The sequence below is a fragment of the Bombina bombina genome, chromosome 6 (assembly GCF_027579735.1).
Source record: "Bombina bombina isolate aBomBom1 chromosome 6, aBomBom1.pri, whole genome shotgun sequence".
Classification (NCBI taxonomy): domain Eukaryota; kingdom Metazoa; phylum Chordata; class Amphibia; order Anura; family Bombinatoridae; genus Bombina; species Bombina bombina.
Genome location: NC_069504.1, coordinates 282,806,453 through 282,826,793, shown reverse-complemented (window position 1 = coordinate 282,826,793; position 20,341 = coordinate 282,806,453). Strand labels below are relative to the sequence as shown.

Here is a 20,341-nt window from a genome sequence, read left to right as displayed (position 1 = left end):
ATCGCTCAGCTTAAAGTCTGTTGCTTTATCTAATATCAGGCTTTCCCCGTATGTTATGTAACAGATTAGCCTGGCACTGGAGTAGTGTCTGTTAAATTTATTTGTAACAGGGTGAAAATAGATATGACATATTTGGAGTGGAGTGAACTTAAAGGGACACTAAACCCAAACATTTTCTTTCATGATTCCGGTAGAGAGTACAATTTTAAACAGCTTTCCAATTTAGTTATATTATCTAATTTGCTTCATTCTTTAAATATTCTTTGCTGAAGAAATAGCAATGTGCATGGGTGAGCCAATCACACGCAGCATCTATGTGCAGCCACCAATCAGCAGCTACTAAGCCTATCTAGATATGCTTTTCAGCAAAGAATATCAAGAGAATGAAGCAAAATAGATAATTGAAGTAAATTAGAAAGTTGTTTAAAATTGCATGCTCTTTCTAAATCATGAAAGAAAAAATTGGGTTTCATGTTTCTTTAAACATATAATGAAGTTCTGCATTTAAGGTTCCTTATTTGTGTTTCATTTTGTACCCCATATTCATATACCCATAGCTATAGAATTTGTCTGTATATTACAGTTAATAACAATATAATTTTGGGTTTGTCACATAAATGATAGTGATTTTTGGCATTGATCTCATATTTTGTAGTGCTGGGTACATAAACAGGGGTACACAATGACACTGATTCATGGTAAAAAATAAATGCAGATACATAAAACAGATTAAACTAGTAATTAGATTACAGTGTGCAAAATAGCCAGTATAACCGCCCCCTCTAAAAAAAAAAAATAATTGTTTTGAATCTCAATTGAAATAGTGAATATTTTATTACAGATAGTAACTTGTTTTTATTGAATAAATATATAAATTCTTAATAAAAATATTTGACTTCCTCACACTCCACTTCAGGAAATCATATGGTAAACAAACATTTGTGTCCCAAAGTTTGGGAAACTTCTAAAAATAGAAACCTCATACTTCTCAACTTTCTCTGTTTTATTTCAAGAAATAGTAAAGGAGAAAATAAACCCCCATATATAAAGTTTTGCATTAAAGGTTTTATAGCTATTTAATTATTACATTTTAATTACTATATGTTAAACATACCACAAGGCAACCACCCACCCTAATTGGGTTTCAGTAGCGCAGGATCCTCAGTGCTGCCGCATATAAAGAGTGGATTGCATGTGTGGCAGGATTTAAGGGCGCATGCTGTTGAAAAGCAATTGGGTTGGGCAGTCAGTTGCATTGTGGGTGACTAAACCACCCTCAGCCAATTAAACTAAAAAAAAAAAGTTGTAGGACTCTTCTAGATTATATAGTTGACACATTAAAATGCATTGTTAACATATAATAGAACGTTGTTTATTCATTTAAGAGCTATCACCATGTACTAATTAAATAAAAAATATGCATCCATGATGGCAGATGCAACAGCCTTCTAGGGATTTCGTATAATAATGTTAGTTACTGGTTACAATATCTTGCGCTGAAAAAAACCTTAGATTAAACAACACTAAAGACAGCTAATCCTAATGACCTGAAAGCAAAATCCACATCTACACAAAACAATTTAAACATGTGCGCCTCTAAAATAGGCTTAAAATCTTTCCATTAAAAAATATATAAAAAGTATAGGTAAGTAATAGACATTGTTTATTTTAGATACTCCTCAATTTGAAATGTTTTTATTTATAAAATTCAAGAGTCCATATCATGCATGCTATATAAAAATATCTTTGGACAGTAGTTTCTGTGTTTTTAAAAAAAAGAGCGAGAGAACTCTCTTAATATGTTTCTTTAAAAAAACAAACACAGTATCTATTGGTTGATATCAAGATTGTGAAATGTTAGCATTGACTATTGAAACAAATATAGGGTACTTTTTTATGAAGTATAACATACTTTGTGCAGAAAGCTCCTTTATTTGTTTCAAGCATTCGCTGTTCAGAGCTAAGGCAGCCCACGGCAGATCGCTGTTTTGCTAAGAGGTGATGTTTTCACCTCTTAGCAAATAGCGTGCGTGAAATTCAGCGCCACAGGGAGACAAGCCAGATTTACCACACGGCTATTGGCTAAGAGGTGTAAGTCCCATTATTTGTTTCAATAGTCAATCCTAGCTTTTCACAACGCTAGGGTTGACTTTCACTTTAAGTATTTGTAGTACTCTTTATGCTCCAATATTATTATTCAAAGTATGCAGCGGGTGTTTAGTTTCCACTTACGGTCTTTCTGCTGCGACTGGAGATTCCTTCAGGCTGCACTGCTTTCTTCTAAGCAATTTACTGCCTGATGTCCTCACCCTCTGCAGTTGTCTCCACTTTTGATCCGGGGAGTTTCAACAAGAAAGCTTCAAGCTGAGCTGCAGGAATCTGTGCCGCTACAAACCACGTCCACCAATGCGAGATTACATTTCAGGAAAAATGATCCAAAAGATGGCAACGCATTTCAGCCCATTCGAGCCTTTCTCAAGCCAGTCATACCGCATTGGTGAGCATGGTTTGTACCTACATGGATTTCCTGTCGAAACTCCCCGGATGCGCTGCTGGTCCTGAGTGGAACCTGCTTCTGATCCAATCAGCAATGCTAGTTACACATCTGAGTCGTGCGACTAGTGCTGGTGATTGGATCAGTAGTGGGTTCCTTCTGGGGATCAGCAGTGAACTGCGGGTCTGGAGCTGGACGTCTACTGTTTGTACCTGCCAGCTCTCTTTAAAGCCGTTCTCTTATTTTAACTCAGAATCCAGTTAGGAAAGCTCAGCATCTTATACTGGGCGCCACCATCTTGTACCTTGTGTATTGTTGCATCATGTGACAGAAGCAGCGCACTTTCACAGATCTATGTCACTGACTTTTTGACAACTGCACTTTTCACTTCAGTTTAGCTCACATAATAGAGAGCAGAAGCGTTACATTTTTGCAGGTTTTGCACAGTTTAAAAGTTAAATAACAAATATAAGCTCCAAGATGATGGCTCCCAGTGTGAAGATGCACAGATTCATTAGCTAATAATTGTGTGTTGTTAAATAAGATAATGACTCTGAACACAGCTGCAGGCACAGGAGGACAACCAAAGAAATGGTGAGTAGTAACCCAGCTACTGTAGTTGTACTCATCAGTTTAATGTCCCTTTAAACCCTTTGCGGGGGTTAAGCACACAGTAGAAGCAGGGTCGATAGTCGTAAAATGACATGCGCTAACAGATTAGATTGTGTCATTTTTTTAACTTTTATGCCCCTTTTAATTTATGATATGAAAAGATTGTGATCACATGCTGGATGCGTTTTAGATCTAGCAGCCAAAGCAACGTGAAACTATTGTTTATCTGTTCTATTTATATGGAATTGTATGTGAGATAAGGTATAAATGTTAATACAAATGTATATGGATTTGGAAAATAAGAAAATGCAAATATAATTGTTAATGTTTTTTTGTGAGTGTGTTCTTGCAAAACTAAAAATCTTCTATTCCAAAAACCCCCCAAAAACGAGTGCATGGGGATTGTAAAAAGCAGCTGAAGGATTGTAATAAAATCAAAGGAAAATTAAAGACCTTTCTTTAATAATAAGCTAAAGTAATGGGTTATTGCATTTATGAATGATCCTTTGTGTATATGAAAATAGAATCCTGGATCGTAAATTGTGTTGTACACATTTTTTATAGCCTGTCCCCAAAAATAGTTAATGCTGATGCAATAATTGTTCCAGTACAAAACATTTATCAAATGCTTCTATGCTACTGAGCCATTTGTTTATTCCAAACCTATATTTTCTCCTAAAGACAAATCAGCACTTTTAATGCACTTTGCAACGTATGGAGAAAGGCAAAATTTAACTTGCATGATTCAAATACAGCATGTCATTTTAAGACCATTATAAATTAACTTCTATTTTCAAAACACATTTGTTCTCTTAGTTTCCTTTGTTGAAAAATAATATGTATATATCTTATATTACTGGGAGCTAGCTTGGTGATTTGTGGCTACATATATTTTTTTCCTCTTGTTGGTTCACCAGTTGTTTTGAGCTATCGCCCAATAGAGCAGTACTGCTCTGGAGCTAACTATAACTATGTGTTTAATAGACTGTAAATACAGTAGAATTGCATAATAAAAAGACAATGCAATAACACTTTACTCTGAATTTCAAATAAGCAGTAGATTTTTTCTGACAAACTTTCCTTTTCCCCCATTTGCTGGACTGTATCATGTGCCAGCCTTCAGCCAATCACAGGCTAGTATATGTGTACACTGTGAACTTGTGCATATGCTCAGTAGGAGCTGGTGTGTGCATATAAAAAGACTGGGCAAAATGTGATAACGGAAGTTAATAGGAAAGTCTCCTAAATCTGCATGCTCTTTCTGAGTCACAAAAGTTTAATTTGACTTTAGTTTCCCTTTAATCAGACAGTTATATAAAGTTATAGTGCAATAATGACATGATCTAACATTTTTATTTTGTATTTGTATATCATTTTAAAGAATATGTTATGTTTTTATTAAAATATAGCTATTTTAATGTATTATTCCTGTCTTGAAGAAAAACATTTCTACACTTATGCATGTGGAGAGAATGTGCCTGCAGATCATAAGCTTACACTTGACCTTTTTTCATGCAAGAATATTTTTTTTCTGTAATGATTCAGACAGAGCATGCAATTTTAAGCAACTCTCTAATTTACTCCTATTATAAATATTTAGGGATGCACCGAAATTTCGGCCACAGAAACGTTTCGGCCAAAAATTGCATTTTCGGTAATTTTTGTTTTTCATTTTTTTGCCTGTTATTTTCGGTAAAATTATTGTGTAGCATATTTCAAATTTGATGCTAGCCTAGAGCTGCTGTTTGAGTTCATTACTTGACTTACTGTTTTGCATTTAATAATAGTTTTCTAGGACTATACTTTATTGGGATTATTGTTAAAAAAAAACTTTTAAATCTGATTCTGTTACACAGAACTAAATACAGAATAATACAGTATATTGGTATTTAATATTGTTTTTTAAGTAGGAATGCAGAAAAATTTAGGGCGAAAATGGCATTGTTTTTTTTTTGCTTGTTTTTTTTTTCTTGGTAAAATTATTGTGTAGCATATTATTGTTTTAAGATTTGTTTTGTCCATTTTTAGTGTTACTTTCAATAAAAGTGTGGTTATTTTATTTTTTTGGCTTACAGTTTTTTTTTCAATTTTCGATTCATTCATTAAATAATCTAATTATGCAAAAAAAAAAAAATATATTTTCAAGGGGCCAACGACGTACAGGGTACGTCCTACAAAAAACGGTCGTTAACGACCAAGGACGTACCCGTACATCGTTAGTGTTTTCAAGCGGTGGAAGCGATCCTGATCGCTTCCAGACGTTTTCATGTTATTGCAGTGATGCCTCGATATATAGGCATCCTGCAATAAAAATTTTTAGCCATACGATGCAGAAAGAGCCACTCTTTTTGGCCACGATCGTTGATGGGAGCCATTGCAGGGAGGTGGATGGGCGGCCATCGATGGGGGTTGTGCGACAGAGGGGGGGCTGGATCACGTTCTGGGACGCCGGGAGCGCGCACGGGCGTGCATGGGGGCGGGTGGGAACACTACACTATGGCATAATTGTACGATAAAGTGGAAGAGAGAGGAGGGAGGAAATTTTTATCTAAGGGATCTGGGAGGGGGTGGGTTGGTTTATTGAGGGGGGGCAGCTACACTATGGAAAAATATGTAAAAATAAAAAACATTTTATGGCAAACTGGGTATTGGCAGACAGCTGCCAGTACCCAAGATGGCGCACAATAAGGTAGAGGGGGAGGGTTAGAGAGCTGTTTGGGGGGGTTCAGGGAGGTTGGGGGCTAAGGGGGATCCTACACAGCAGAATAATGTTTTTGTTAAAAACAAAACAAAAAAAACCATTTTATTTTAGTACTGGCAGACTTTCTGCAAGTACTTAAGATGGCGGGGACAATTGTGGGGTGGGGGAGGAAAGAGAGCTTTTTGGGAGGGATCAGGGGGTGTGATGTGTCAGGTGGGAGGCTGATGTCTACACTAAAGCTAAAATTAACCCTGCAAGCTCCCTACAAGCTACATAATTAACCCCTTCACTGCTGGGCTTAATACAAATGTGGTTCGCAGCGGCATTTAGTGGCCTTCTAATTGCCAAAAAGCAACGCCAAAGTCATATATGTCTGCTATTTCTGAACAAAGGGGATCCCAGAGAAGCATTTACAACCATTTGTGCCATAATTGAACAAGCTGTTTGTAAATAATTTCAGTGAGAAACCTAAAGTTTGTGAAAAAGTGAACGATTTTTTTTATTTGATCGCATTTGGTGGTGAAATGGTGGCATGAAATATACCAAAATGGGCCTAGATCAATATTTTGGGATGTCTTCTAAAAACAAAATTTACACATGTCAAGTGATATTCAGGGATTCCTGAAAGATATCAGTGTCCCAATGTAACTATCGCTAATTTTGAAAAAAAGTGGTTTGGAAATAGCAAAGTGCTACCTGTATTTATTGCCCTATAACTTGCAAAAAAAGCAAAGCACATGTAAACATTGGGTATTTCTAAACTCAGGACAAATTTAGAAACTATTTAGCATGGTTGTTTTTTGGTTGTTGTAGATGTGTAACAGATTTTGGGGGTCAAAGTTAGAAAAAGTGTTTTTTTTTTTTCCATTTTGTCCTCATATTTTATAAAAAAAAATTCTAGTAAATTATAAGATATGATGAAAATAATGGTATCTTTAGAAAGTCCATTTAATGGCGAGAAAAACGGTATATAATATGTGTGGGTACAGTAAATGAGTAAGAGGAAAATTACAGCTAAACACAAACACCGCAGAAATGTAAAAATACCTTGGTCCCAAACGTTCAGAAAATGGAAAAGTGCGGTGGTCTTTAAGGGGTTAAATACATTTGAAAAAAATACATTTTTGGTTTTGGTCCTGAATTTCTATTTCGGTGCATCACTATCATTTTTTCTTTGTTCTGTTACTATCTTTATTTAAAAAGCAGGAATGTAAAGCTTAAGAACCGGCCCACTTTTAGTTGAGAACCTGCGTTATGCTTGCTTATTGGTTTGCTAACTGTAGCCACCAATAAGCAAGCGCTATCCAGGGTGCTGAACCTAAAATGGGCTGTCTCCTAAGCTTTAAATTGCTACTTTTTAAATAAAGATAGCAAGAGAACTAAGAAAAGTTGATAGTAGGAGTAAATTTAAAAATTGCTTAAAATTGCATGCTCTATCTGAATCATTAAAGAAAAAAATGGGTTTAGTATCCCTTTAAGCTAATGAAAGCACATATTAATTGCATAATGTAACATAAATTGATTAAATGATTATTTGAGTCACAAATATTTAAAACATATAATATAAACTACTGCTAGCTTAATATTGGCTTCAGTTTTAGCCGGGTGGTCAGTAAAATCAGCCGGGTGATGCGCCCACTAAAAAGGCCCTGGGCAGAACGCAAACTTTTAATCAGATTTCTTTAGATATTTTTGTTTTTCTAGTGGAGGGTTTGACAAATTCAGGAACCAGGGAGCCCTGGCTTTATTCCTTTTCATTTACTGTTTGTTAAGGACACAGTGCTATATTTACAGTCATTTTCATTTTTTTTGCATGCTTCAAGTTCAAATGGTTACGTGTGTTAATGTAATCTAATGAAAATTTTTCTTCTTACAATGCAAAACACCTATCTTCTTGGTAAACTGTTTTGAGATGCATTTGTCGGGGATGGGGTGATTCATGTAAAAAAAAAAAAATATGTATGTGTACACACACACAGACCTGATATAGGGGTTTATATTTCTCTTGTAAGGTGTATCCAGTCCACGGGTTCATCCATTACTTGTGGGATATTCTCCTTCCCAACAGGAAGTTGCAAGAGGACACCCACAGCAGAGCTGTCTATATAGCTCCTCCCCTAACCCCCACCTCCAGTCATTCTCTTGCAACTCTCGACAAGATAGGAAGTATCAAGAGATATGTGGTGACTTAGTGTAGTTTTACCTTCAATCAAGAGTTTATTAATTTTAAACGGTACCGGCGTTGTACTGTTTTACTCTCAGGCAGAAATTAGAAGAAGAGTTCTGCCTGGAGGTTTGATGATCTTAGCGGTTTGTAACTAAGGTCCATTGCTGTTCTCACACATAACTGAAGAGTATGGGAAAACTTCAGTTGGGGGAACGGTCTGCAGATTACCTGCTTTGAGGTATGTTCAGTATTTTTATTTCTAGAGAGATGAATAAGTTCTAGAAAATGCTGACAGAGCCTTGTGTATTTGAGGTAAGCCTGATGCAGTGATTTAACAGCAACTGGGATCATGTTAATACTCATATTACTTAGTGACAAAACGTTTACATGATTTCATAAATAGGCCGTTTTTTCTCTGAGGGAGATAACTCTTTATTTGGGGCCTAGTTTCCACATGGCTAGTCAGTTACTCCTAGGAGTATTTTCTTAAGGCCCCTCAGACATCCAGTACATGGTGGGAGGGGCCTATTTTAGCGCTGTAGATGCACAGTTTTAATTCAGACTGAGACATCTAGCTTCCCTAGAGGAGTCCTCTGGCATCTGAGGACCATTACAAGGGGTTTATTTCTGCACAAAATCGTATTTAAGGGCAGGTAGGAGCCTCAGCAGAGCTGTGGCAAGGTGCTCAAATGTCTTTTAACGTTTTTTAACGTTTTTTAAATCTGGTTTGGGGCCTAAGGGGTTAATCATCCATTTGCAAGGGGGTGCAATGTTGCTTTAGTCCCTTACACACACTGTAAAAAATTCAAAGGGTCTCCTTAAGAAAAATTTTATACATCAAGGTTTTATTCTCCAGCCTCTTGCATGCATTGCCCCAGTTACTGCTGCAGCGGCTTTTTGGTTCGAGTCTCTTGAGGAGGCTCTGCAGGTGGAGACCCTGTTAGACGATATTCTAGACAGGATTAAAGCTCTTAAGTTAGCTAATTCCTTTATTTCTGACGCCGTTTTTCATTTAACCAAGCTAACTGCTATGAATTCAGGTTTTGCCATTTTGGTGCGTAGGGCGCTATGGCTTAAGTCCTGGTCAGCAGACGTTACTTCAAAGTCTAAGCTTCTTAATATCCCCTTCAAGGGACAGACCCTATTCGGGCCTGGTCTGAAGGAGATCATTTCTGATATTACTGGAGGTAAAGGTCACGCCCTTCCTCAGGATAGGTCCAATAAGTTAAGGACCAAACAGAATAATTTTCGTTCCTTTCGAAACTTCAAGAGTGGCGCAGCTTCAGTTTCCTGTAATACAAAACAAGAGGGAAATTTCGCCCAGTCCAAATCAGTCTGGAGACCTAACCAGGCTTGGAACAAGGGAAAGCAGGCCAAGAAACCTGCAGCTGCCTCTAAGACAGCATGAAGGAGTAGCCCCCGATCCGGGACCGGATCTAGTCGGGGGCAGACTTTCTCTCTTCGCCCAGGCTTGGGCAAGAGACGTCCAGGATCCCTGGGCACTAGAGATTGTTTCCCAGGGATATCTTGTGGAATTCAAAGCTTCATCTCCAAAGGGGAGATTTCATCTCTCACAACTATCTGTAAACCAGATAAAGAGAGAGGCATTCTTAAGTTGCGTTCAAGACCTACTGGTTATGGGAGCGATCCACCCAGTTCCAAGAGAGGAACAGGGGCTGGGTTTCTATTCAAACCTGTTTATAGTTCCCAAAAAAGAGGGAACTTGCAGACCTATCTTGGATCTCAAGATCCTAAACAAATTTCTCAGGGTCTCATCCTTTAAGATGGAGACAATCCGAACCATCCTCCCTATGATCCAGGAGGGTCAATATATGACTACCGTGGACTTAAAGGATGCTTATCTCCACATTCCGATTCACATAGATCATCATCAGTTCCTCAGGTTCGCCTTCCTAGACAGGCATTACCAGTTTGTGGCTCTTCCCTTCGGGTTAGCCAAGGCACCAAGAATCTTTACGAAGGTTCTAGGGTCCCTTCTGGCGGTTCTAAGGCCGCGGGGCATAGCGGTAGCCCCTTACCTAGACGACATTCTGATTCAGGCGTCGACTTTTCAAATCGCAAAGTCCCATACGGACATTGTTCTGGCCTTTCTGAGGTCTCACGGGTGGAAAGTGAACATAGAAAAGAGTTCTGATAGATTCAGTAGAAATGAATTTTTTTCTGACAGAAGTCAGGATATCAAAGCTCAGGAGGAAGCCCTCCTTCCGATAAACATTCTGGAACTAAGAGCGATATTCAATGCTCTTCAGGCTTGGCCTCAACTAGCTGCGGCCAAGTTCATCAGATTTCAGTCGGACAATATCACGACTGTAGCCTATATCAACCATCAGGGGGGAACAAGGAGTCCCCTGGCAATGATGGAGGTTTCCAAGATAATTCTATGGGCAGAGGTTGACTCTTGCCATCTCTCAGCTATCCATATCCCAGGAGTAGAGAACTGGGAGGCGGATTTTCTAAGTCGGCAGACTTTTCATCCGGGGGAGTGGGAGCTCCATCCGGAGGTATTTGCCCAACTGATTCAACTATGGGGCAAACCAGAACTGGATCTCATGGCGTCTCGTCAGAACGCCAAGCTTCCTTGTTACGGGTCCAGGTCAAGGGATCCCCAGGCAGCGCTGATAGATGCTCTAGCAGTGCCCTGGTCCTTCAGCCTGGCCTATGTGTTTCCACCGTTTCCTCTCCTCCCTCGTGTGATTGCCAAGATCAAGCAGGAGAGAGCTTCAGTGATTTTGATAGCACCTGCGTGGCCACGCAGGACTTGGTATGCGGATCTGGTGGACATGTCATCCTTTCCACCATGGACTCTACCGCTGAGGCAGGACCTTCTACTCCAAGGTCCATTCAAACATCCAAATCTAATTTTTCTTCGTCTGACTGCTTGGAGATTGAACGCTTGATTTGATCAAAACGTGGTTTCTCCGAGTCGGTCATTGATACCTTGATTCAGGCTCGAAAGCCTGTCACCAGGAAAATCTATCATAAGATTTGGTGTAAATATCTTCATTGGTGTGAATCCAAGGGTTACTCGTGGAGTAAGGTCAGGATTCCTAGGATACTATCTTTTCTCCAAGAAGGATTGGAAAAGGGATTATCGGCTAGTTCCTTAAAGGGACAGATTTCTGCTCTGTCTATTCTTTTGCACAAGCGCCTGGCTGATGTTCCAGACGTTCAGGCTTTGGTTAGAATCAGGCCTGTGTTTAAACCTGTTGCTCCGCCATGGAGTTTAAATTTAGTTCTTAAAGTTCTTCAAGGGGTTCCGTTTGAACCCTTGCATTCCATAGATATCAAGCTTTTATCTTGGAAAGTTCTGTTTTTAGTAGCTATCTCTTCGGCTCGAAGAGTTTCAGAGTTATCTGCCTTGCAGTGTGATTCTCCTTATCTGATCTTCCATGCAGATAAGGTAGTTTTGCGTACCAAACCTGGGTTTCTTCCTAAGGTAGTATCTAATAGGAATATCAATCAGGAAATTGTTGTTCCGTCACTGTGTCCTAATCCTTCTTCAAAGAAGGAGCGTCTATTACACAATCTTGACGTGCTACTAAGGATTTTTGTCAAACATCTGCATTGTTTGTTGTCTACTCTGGAAAGAGGAGAGACCAAAAGGCTTCGGCAACTTCTCTTTCTTTTTGGCTAAGAAGCATAATCTGTTTAGCTTATGAGACTGCTGGCCAGCAGCCTCCTGAAAGAATTACAGCTCATTCTACTAGAGCGGTAGCTTCCACATGGGCTTTTAACATGAGGCCTCTGTCGAACAGATTTGTAAGGCGGTGACTTGGTCTTCGCTTCATACTTTTTCTAAATTCTACAAATTTTGCTTCCTCGGAGGCTATTTTTGGGAGACAGGTCTTGCAGGCAGTGGTGCCTTCCGTTTAAGTGTCTGCCTTGTCCCTCCCTTCATCCGTGTCCTAAAGCTTTGGTATTGGTATCCCACAAGTAATGGATGAACCCGTGGACTGGATACACCTTACAAGAGAAAACAAAATTTATGCTTACCTGATAAATTTCTTTCTCTTGTGGTGTATCCAGTCCACGGCCCGCCCTGTCACTTTAAGGCAGGTGTTTTTATTTTTTAAACTACAGTCACCACTGCACCCTATAGTTCCTCCTTTTTCTTACTTGTCTTCGGTTGAATGACAGGAGGTGGGGGTTAGGGGAGGAGCTATATAGACAGCTCAGCTGTGGGTGTCCTCTTGCAACTTCCTGTTGGGAAGGAGAATATCCCACAAGTAATGGATGAACCCGTGGACTGGATACACCACAAGAGAGAAATTTATCAGGTAAGCATAAATTTTGTTTTTAGTCTATAGATGTATGGCACATCTATTATTTTTATAGGGGTGATGATGGAAGTTGTCTGTTTTCCTACATGTGTCTTTTTGTATGCTATATTTCAGCTTTAAAGAAACAGTTTATTGAAAACAAGACACCCCCCCCCACGCACCTTTTTAATACATTTTTTTTGCATAAACCTGGGACCTGTGGTTTATGTTTTATTCATCCTCTATAATATTTTTAATACGTTTTGGACCATTTCACTAATTAGCTGAATAGAAGATGGTCAGTCCCAAATTGTCCTGAGTTGGCGATTATTAAAATTCAGTCAATATAATACACAACTGTAAGACAGTAACAACCAGTTACCTTCTGGGCAAGAAATAATTTATGAACTATCAAATAACAGCAAAAAATGAAAGCTATGCCCTGGTTTAGTGTCCACAAGACAATCATAGGTGTCTCCACTTCCCTCCTTGAAATACAAATACAACTTTTTATTTTGTTATCAAACTATCAGCGTATAATCTGATGTTGAGAAATACTGAAATATTCACATTTAAATACATTTGAACCACGCCTACCTTTATACATTAGCAACACAGGCTGCCCTTCCACATATCTAGCCTTTAAAGAGACAGTCTACACCATATTTTTTTATTGTTTAAAAAGGTTACAGGGCTGTGTATTTTTTAACAATAGCATATGTTCACATTTTCAAAGTGAACATTTTATAAGTGAGGCACAAATTTTTAAGAATTATACAAGAATTGGGCAAGGGGCAAGACACAAGGCAAGTACTCTTGTAATACTGTGTTTTATGTATCTCATTGTATCCTTTTGCAAGTGCTGCTCTAACACTATGTCTTATGTATTTACTTGGTTCCCACTTTCATAATAATGCTCAATATCTTCATATTCCTTTTTGCTACCTCTTGTCTCTATAACAAACTACATTACTCACTTACTCCTTCTCCCTCTCCACCTGCTCTGTTCATTAGCCCATCTCTCTTATACTCACCTTACTTTTGTACTCATGAACTTTATCTATTCCTAAACACTCTCTCTCCCCCCTGCACTTCAGCCAAACAACAGTCTCATTGCTGCAAATCTGCTTCTCATCTCATGTCACTCTCCCTCTTGCTCATACTAGCTGCTGGCGACATCTCCCCTAATCCTGGTCCCTCACAACCTCCTAACCTTTCACATCCTTGTGGGCCTTTCACAAGACTTCATAAACTAAACTCTGGTAACCTTAATCGCATTACTCTTACATCTAAAAACCCCTCCCCCTTCACTTGTGCACTCTGGAACTCTCGCTCTGTTTGCAACAAGCTCACTTCTATCCATGATCTCTTTATCTCCCACTCTCTTAACCTTCTGGCTCTTACAGAAACCTGGCTCTCTGCTTCAGACACAGCATCCACTGCTGCACTGTCACATGGGGGTCTCCATTTCAGCCACACTCCTAGGTCTGGCAATAGACAAGGAGGTGGTGTCGGCATTCTACTTTCCTCTCGTTGCACCTTCCAACAAATACAGCCCTTCTCTTCACTCACATTTTCTTCATTTGAAGCACACATTATTCGGTTATTCTCTCCCCTCTCTATACGTGTTGCAGTCATATACCGCCCCCCTGGCTCCCCAACTCCATTTTTAGATCACTTTGCTGCCTGGCTTCCTTATTTCCTTTCCTCAGACACCCCTGCCCTCATTCTTGGCGACTTTAACATCCCTCTTGACAATCCCAATGCCTCCTCTGCAATACAACTTCTTCAACTGACTTCCTCTTTCGGCCTGTCACAATGGACTGACTCTCCCACTCACAAAGATGGTCATTCCCTTGATCTGATTTTCACCTATCGATGCACTCTTTCAAATTTAACAAACTCCCCTTTTCCTCTCTCTGACCATCATCTCCTAACTTGCAACATCACTTCCCTACCTACAACTCCCCCTCCCTCTACCCCTCACACCAAACTTCACAGAAGCACTAAGTCACTAGATCTGCATCAGCTCGCTAGCTCTCTCAAACCTCTCCTCTCATCCATCACCTCCTTTTCCTGCCCTGACCAATCTATCTGCCAGTATAATTCCACCCTTACATCGGTCATTGACACTCTGGCCCATCCAACCTTAGCTCATAAACCACACTCTCATCCCCAGCCCTGGCATACTCCTCTGACACAATACCTACGCAGATGCTCCCGTACTGCTGAGCGACATTGGAGGAAATCTCGGAGTTCAGCTGACTTTCTTCACTACAAGTTCATCCTGAACTCCTACTATTCTGCCCTTAATCTTTATAAGCAACATTATTTTTCTAATCTCATCTTTACTCTTTCCTCTTACCCTAAACGTCTGTTCTCCATGTTCAACACTCTTCTTCGCCCACCCCCACCTCCTAACACAACCTCTCTCTCAGCTCAAGATTTTGCAAGCCACTTCAACAACAAAATTGACTCCATCAGAAGTGAAATCAGCTCTCAATATACTTCCAATCTCCCACCCCCTCAAAAGCTCACGATCACCCAAAACCCAAATATCCAAAAAATGCAACTCTTTTGCCCCTGTTAATGAGGATGAAGTTTCTGCCCTTATACTGTCCTCCCACCTCACTACCTGTCCCCTCGACCCCATCCCCTCACAGCTACTCCCCTCCCTCTCTTCTACCCTCACCCCCATACTCACACACATTTTCAACCTCTCCCTCAGCACTGGTATATTTCCCTCCTCTCTAAAACATGCACTGGTCACACCTATCATCAAAAAACCTTCCCTTGATCCAACCTCCCCATCCAATTACCGCCCTATTTCCCTACTCCCTCTTGCCTCAAAGCTCCTCGAAAAGCTAGTTTACGCACGTCTATCCCATTTCCTTACACTAAACTCTATTCTTGACCCACTGCAATCTGGATTTCGTTCCCATCACTCTACAGAGACAGCAATTGTCAAGGTTACCAATGACCTACTTACAGCAAAATCCAAAGGCCACTTCTATCTGCTTATCCTCCTTGACCTGTCTGCAGCCTTTGACACTGTTGACCACCCTCTTCTGCTCCAAACCCTCCAATCCTTCGGCATCTGTGACACAGCCCTCTCGTGGTTCTCTTCCTATCTGACTAACTGTACATTTAGTGTAGCATTCTCCGGAGCATCCTCTGCCCCGTTGCCACTTTCTGTTAGGGTACCTCAAGGCTCTGTCCTTGGTCCCCTTCTCTTTTCAATCTACACGTCGTCACTAGGTTCCTTAATAAAGTCCCATGGGCTTCATTACCATTTGTATGCCGATGACACCCAACTCTACCTCTCTGCACCAGACCTACCTCCTTCCTTACTAACCCGTGTCACTAACTGTCTTTCTCACATCTCATCTTGGATGTCCTCTCACTACCTTAAGCTAAATCTCTCCAAAACTGAACTCCTTATTTTTTCCCCCTTCTTCCAATGTCTCCACCCCCAAAATTTCTATAACTGTTGATAATTCCATCATTACCCCTACCCCGCACGCCCGATGTCTTGGGGTCACACTTGACTCAGATCTTTCCTTCACTCCTCACATTCAGTCCTTGACTAAAGCCTGCCGTTTCCACCTTAAAAACATTGCTAAAATTAGACATTTCCTTACACAAGATACAACCAAGATTTTAATCCACTCTCTCATCCTTTCCCGCCTCGACTACTGCAATTCCGTCCTCTCTGGTCTACCTAGCTGCCGCATAGCTCCTTTACAATCCATTATGAATGCCTCTGCCAGGCTCATCTTCCTTACTCGTCGCTCTTCATCTGCTGCACCTCTCTGCCAATCCCTTCACTGGCTTCCTCTTGCCTCTAGGATTAAACACAAAATCCTCACCCTGACATATAAAGCTCTCAACTGCACTGCTCCCCCCTACATCTCAGAACTTGTCTCTAGATACTCTCCCTCCCGTCCCCTTCGATCAGCTCAGGATCTCCTCCTCTCCTCCTCTCTTGTTACTTCCTCACATTCACATTTACAGGACTTCTCCAGACTGGCCCCCATCTTGTGGAATTCCCTACCTCGCTCCATAAGACTCTCCCATAGTTTTAACAGCTTCAAGCACTCCCTAAAAACTCTACTATTCAGGGATGCATAAACCAACACTAACCTTTCCTATTGCCATTGCTTTCCCCTTGAACCCCTTAGATTGTAAGCCTATGGGCCCAGCTGTTTACAGATCGCTTCATAAGAGCCGACTACAACAGTGAAACTCTCGGCAGGGCCCTCTACCCACTTGACCCCTACAAAAGCTATCCTATACACCGACTATGTTTACAGCGCTGCGGAATCTGTTGGCGCTCTACAAATACCTGATAATAATAATAATAAAGATAGATAATCCCTTTATTACCCATTCCCCAGTTTTGCATAACCAGCACAGTTATAATAATACTTTTTACCTCTGTGATTACCTTGTATCTAAGCCTCTGCAGACTGCCCCCTTATCTCCGTTCTTTTGACAGACTTTCCTTTTAGCCAATCAGTGTGGACTCCTAGGTAACTCCATGGGCATGAGCACAATGCTATCTATACATATACACATGAACTAATACCCTCTAGTTGTGAAAAAATGTCAAAATGCATTCAGATAAGAGACGGCCTTCAAGGGCTAAGAAATTAGCATATGAGCCTACCTAGGTTTAGCTTTCAACTAAGAATACCAAGAGAACAAAGCAAAATTGAAGAAAAAAGTAAATTGGAATGTTGTTCAAAATGACATGCCCTATCTGAATCATGAAAGTTTGATTTTGAGTAGACTGCCTTTAAGTTACAGTTAAAACTGGGGGCAAGTTTGCATTTGTCCTCTGCTACTGATACATTCCTCTACTGTCTCAGCTATAGTGCTAAACCTTTAGTAAATGATGTATCTACAAAAAGTCTTGATATAGTTAAGTAGTTGATTTTGTAGCACAAATGTCTTGTGAAATGGACATACAAGTGTAAAAAGAAAGTGTTCTGATGTTTTAGAGCTTGTTCTTATTGACTCCTATTTGCATATAACTGTATTTAACTATTTGTTTAATTCAGAGCAGCAATGCACTACTGAGACATAGATGAACACATTGGGTGAGCCAATGACTAGAGGCATATATTTGTAGCCACCAATTGCCTACTCCTTAGCCTACTCAGACATGCTTTTCAACAAAGCGGACCACTATGCCATACTTAGGAGGCAGTTATGATTGTTTTTGTAGATAAATAAATGTAGGATAGTTCAAAAAGTTATGCGCAAGAAGTAAAATATTAGGAGTGACTCCTGGGAATTGCAATGCCTTGTCTTAAAAAGGGACATTGTAGTGAAAAAATTACATTCATTAGAGCATGTCATTTTTGCAATAGTGAAGCTGTGTGAAACCCCTGCAAACACACAGGTAAAGTTATGCTTGGGAGCGACAGAGAACTGCTGGTCCTGAGCAGGAAAGAGTTAATGAGCCAATCAGCAGCAGCAGTCACACAACCCCACTAATAACCTCCTTTGTTCAGCTGCAGTGCTTGTGGATCCCAAGCAGGCCTTTATCTATGTGTTTAACTACTTGTGGGGGTTAAAGACATAGAATGCCAGGGTCAGTAGAGGGACAGTTCACCCAAAAATTGTCTCCCCTTTAAATTGTTCCCAATGATTCATTTTACCTGCTGGAGTGTTTTAAATTGTTTACAAGTAGCTCCTTTACCCATAATTTGGCATTTGAAATAGCTGATTTAGCCTGTGGTTTCCCAACCTATACTGAAAGTTTCTATACTGGAGTATATTCTATAGAATAGCCTAAGTGAACACAGCCAGCAAAAGAGATTACACTCTCAGTGGGGGGCATGATAGTTAAGTAATTAAATGATAATTTTCTATTGTTCTCTCTAGGTATTGAGCTTTGGTTTTCTAGACACATATAAGATAAGGAAGCAAGTCTGTATACATAAAAGTGATAACATAATGAGATCTGATATTACCTGAAGCTCAACCCATTGTAATAGGCTGTGGCTTAAAACCAGCTACTTCATATACACAAATAAACCAAAAAATGCAATTTCTCCTACATTTTATACTCTGCAGCTGGTATAACAAGTCACTGAAACTACATTCATATAAAAACAATTTTAGTGTACTGTCACTTTAAATGCTCTAATGAATTAGATCATGTCAGTGTTGCACTACAGTCTCCCTTACATGAGTACAACTTTCGATTGCCACTTGTGTGAAAGAACAATAGTGTCCTAAAATAAAATAGAAAATCCATCAGGAGATGAAGGCATCATGAGGCTTTGATCTTTAAACATGATACTGGGCCCCAGACACGTTCACACACCTTAGCTTACAGCTCTGCTTTTCAACAAAAGATGCCAATAAAATGAAGAAAAATTGTTATTAGTAGTAAATTAGAAAGCTGCTTAAAATTGCATGCTCCATCTGAACAATGAAAGAAAAAAAATTGGGTTCTATGTCCCTTTTAATTGATAATAGCAGAGGAAATATGGTAAGCAATACTCAAGTTTTCTAAGGGTATGAACCTGGACTATAAAACTGTTCACATAAAGGTACAAATCCCCAAATCTTTCTCTGCCTGCATATTTGGTTTGGTTTTGTGCTATAAAATGCAGATACTAGGTTTTAACATAAACTTATTTTTTTTTTTACTTGAGTTTTTTCTGTAGCCATAAAATATGTTGTATAGATAGATGTAGAATAATCCAAAATGTTAGTATAAGAATTGAAATTCTAGGATCCTTGATTCCTGGGATTTTTCATATCCTGCATTAAGGGGTCATGATTTACACACAACATACAATTTTAAATAACTTTCAGATTTACTTCTATTATCAAATGTGCTTGATTATCTTGGTATCCTTTGTTGATGGAGCTGCAACACACTGCTGGGAGCTAGCTAAACACATCAGGTGAGCCAATGACAAGAGGCATATATGTGCAGCTAGCTCCCATTAGTATATTGCTGTTCCTTAGCCTACTTAGGTATTCTATATAAAGGGACACTAAAATGAAGGTTCAACTTTCATGAGTCAGATAAAACATGCAAATTTAAAGGGACACAAGTCAAAATTAAACTTTCATTATTCAGCTAGAGCATGCAATTTTAAACAACTTTCCAATTTACTTTCATTAACAAAATGTGCACAGTCTTTTTATATTTACACTTTTTTGAGTCACCAACTCCTACTGAGCATGTGCAAGATTATGTAGTTCTACTATATTTAATAGTCCTTTAACAAAGGATAATAAAAGAATACATGAAATTTAGATAATAGAAGGAAGTTGGAAACTTAGTTACAATCATGCAAGTTTAAATGAGATACACGACATTGCGTATAGTCAGGGCCGCCATCAGGGGGTGACAGGGGTGACTCCTGTCAGGGGCCCAATGAGCCAGGGGGGCCCCATGAGGCAAGAACTAAAAAAAAAAAAAAAAAAAAAAAAAAAAAAAATTTTTTTTTTTTTTTTTAATTTTTGCAGCCACCAGTGGGTACTACAGCAGAGTGCTAATTGATCATGGGAAATGTTATTACAAGTAGTAAAGTATTAGCATTTGAGAGGATTTCTTAGTGTGCACTAAACCACTATGCTCAGTGTGAGACAGACTTGGCACTTTGTACAGTGTGTGCCTGAGTCAGACGGCAGATCACTTTCATTTGAAGAGGAGGTGGACTTACTTAGCAAATGTTTTTTATTTCTTTGTGCAATTTTGGATTGTAACTTCAGTGTGGTAGTAGTTGTATGGTGGGGCCAGGGGTCCATAAAAACATTTTTTTTTTTAGCAGCAGTTTATTTATGATTATTTGACAATGCTGTAGAAATTCTATATTTAAAAGCATGCAGAAATGTTTCCTCCTCAATACACAAATGGTAGATGCCCTTTTGGCAGATATGCATTTTATATATATATATATATATATATATATATATATATATATATATATATATATATATATATATTACATTCCAGTTTACTGCCCCTTTATGCAAGGACTTTCCAGATGCAAGGAGGTATTTTATCTAAGATTTTTACATCTGCATAAAATTTTATACTCTCAGACTAAGATTGC

At 39.3% G+C, this 20,341-nt stretch overlaps 1 protein-coding gene across 5 annotated transcripts in view; it reads left to right on the top strand.

Moving 5' to 3' along the window:
• VEZT (vezatin, adherens junctions transmembrane protein) overlaps positions 1-20,341 on the top strand; it is a 227,366-nt gene that overhangs the window by 1,098 nt on the left and 205,927 nt on the right. The gene's annotated exons all lie outside the window — the stretch shown is intronic.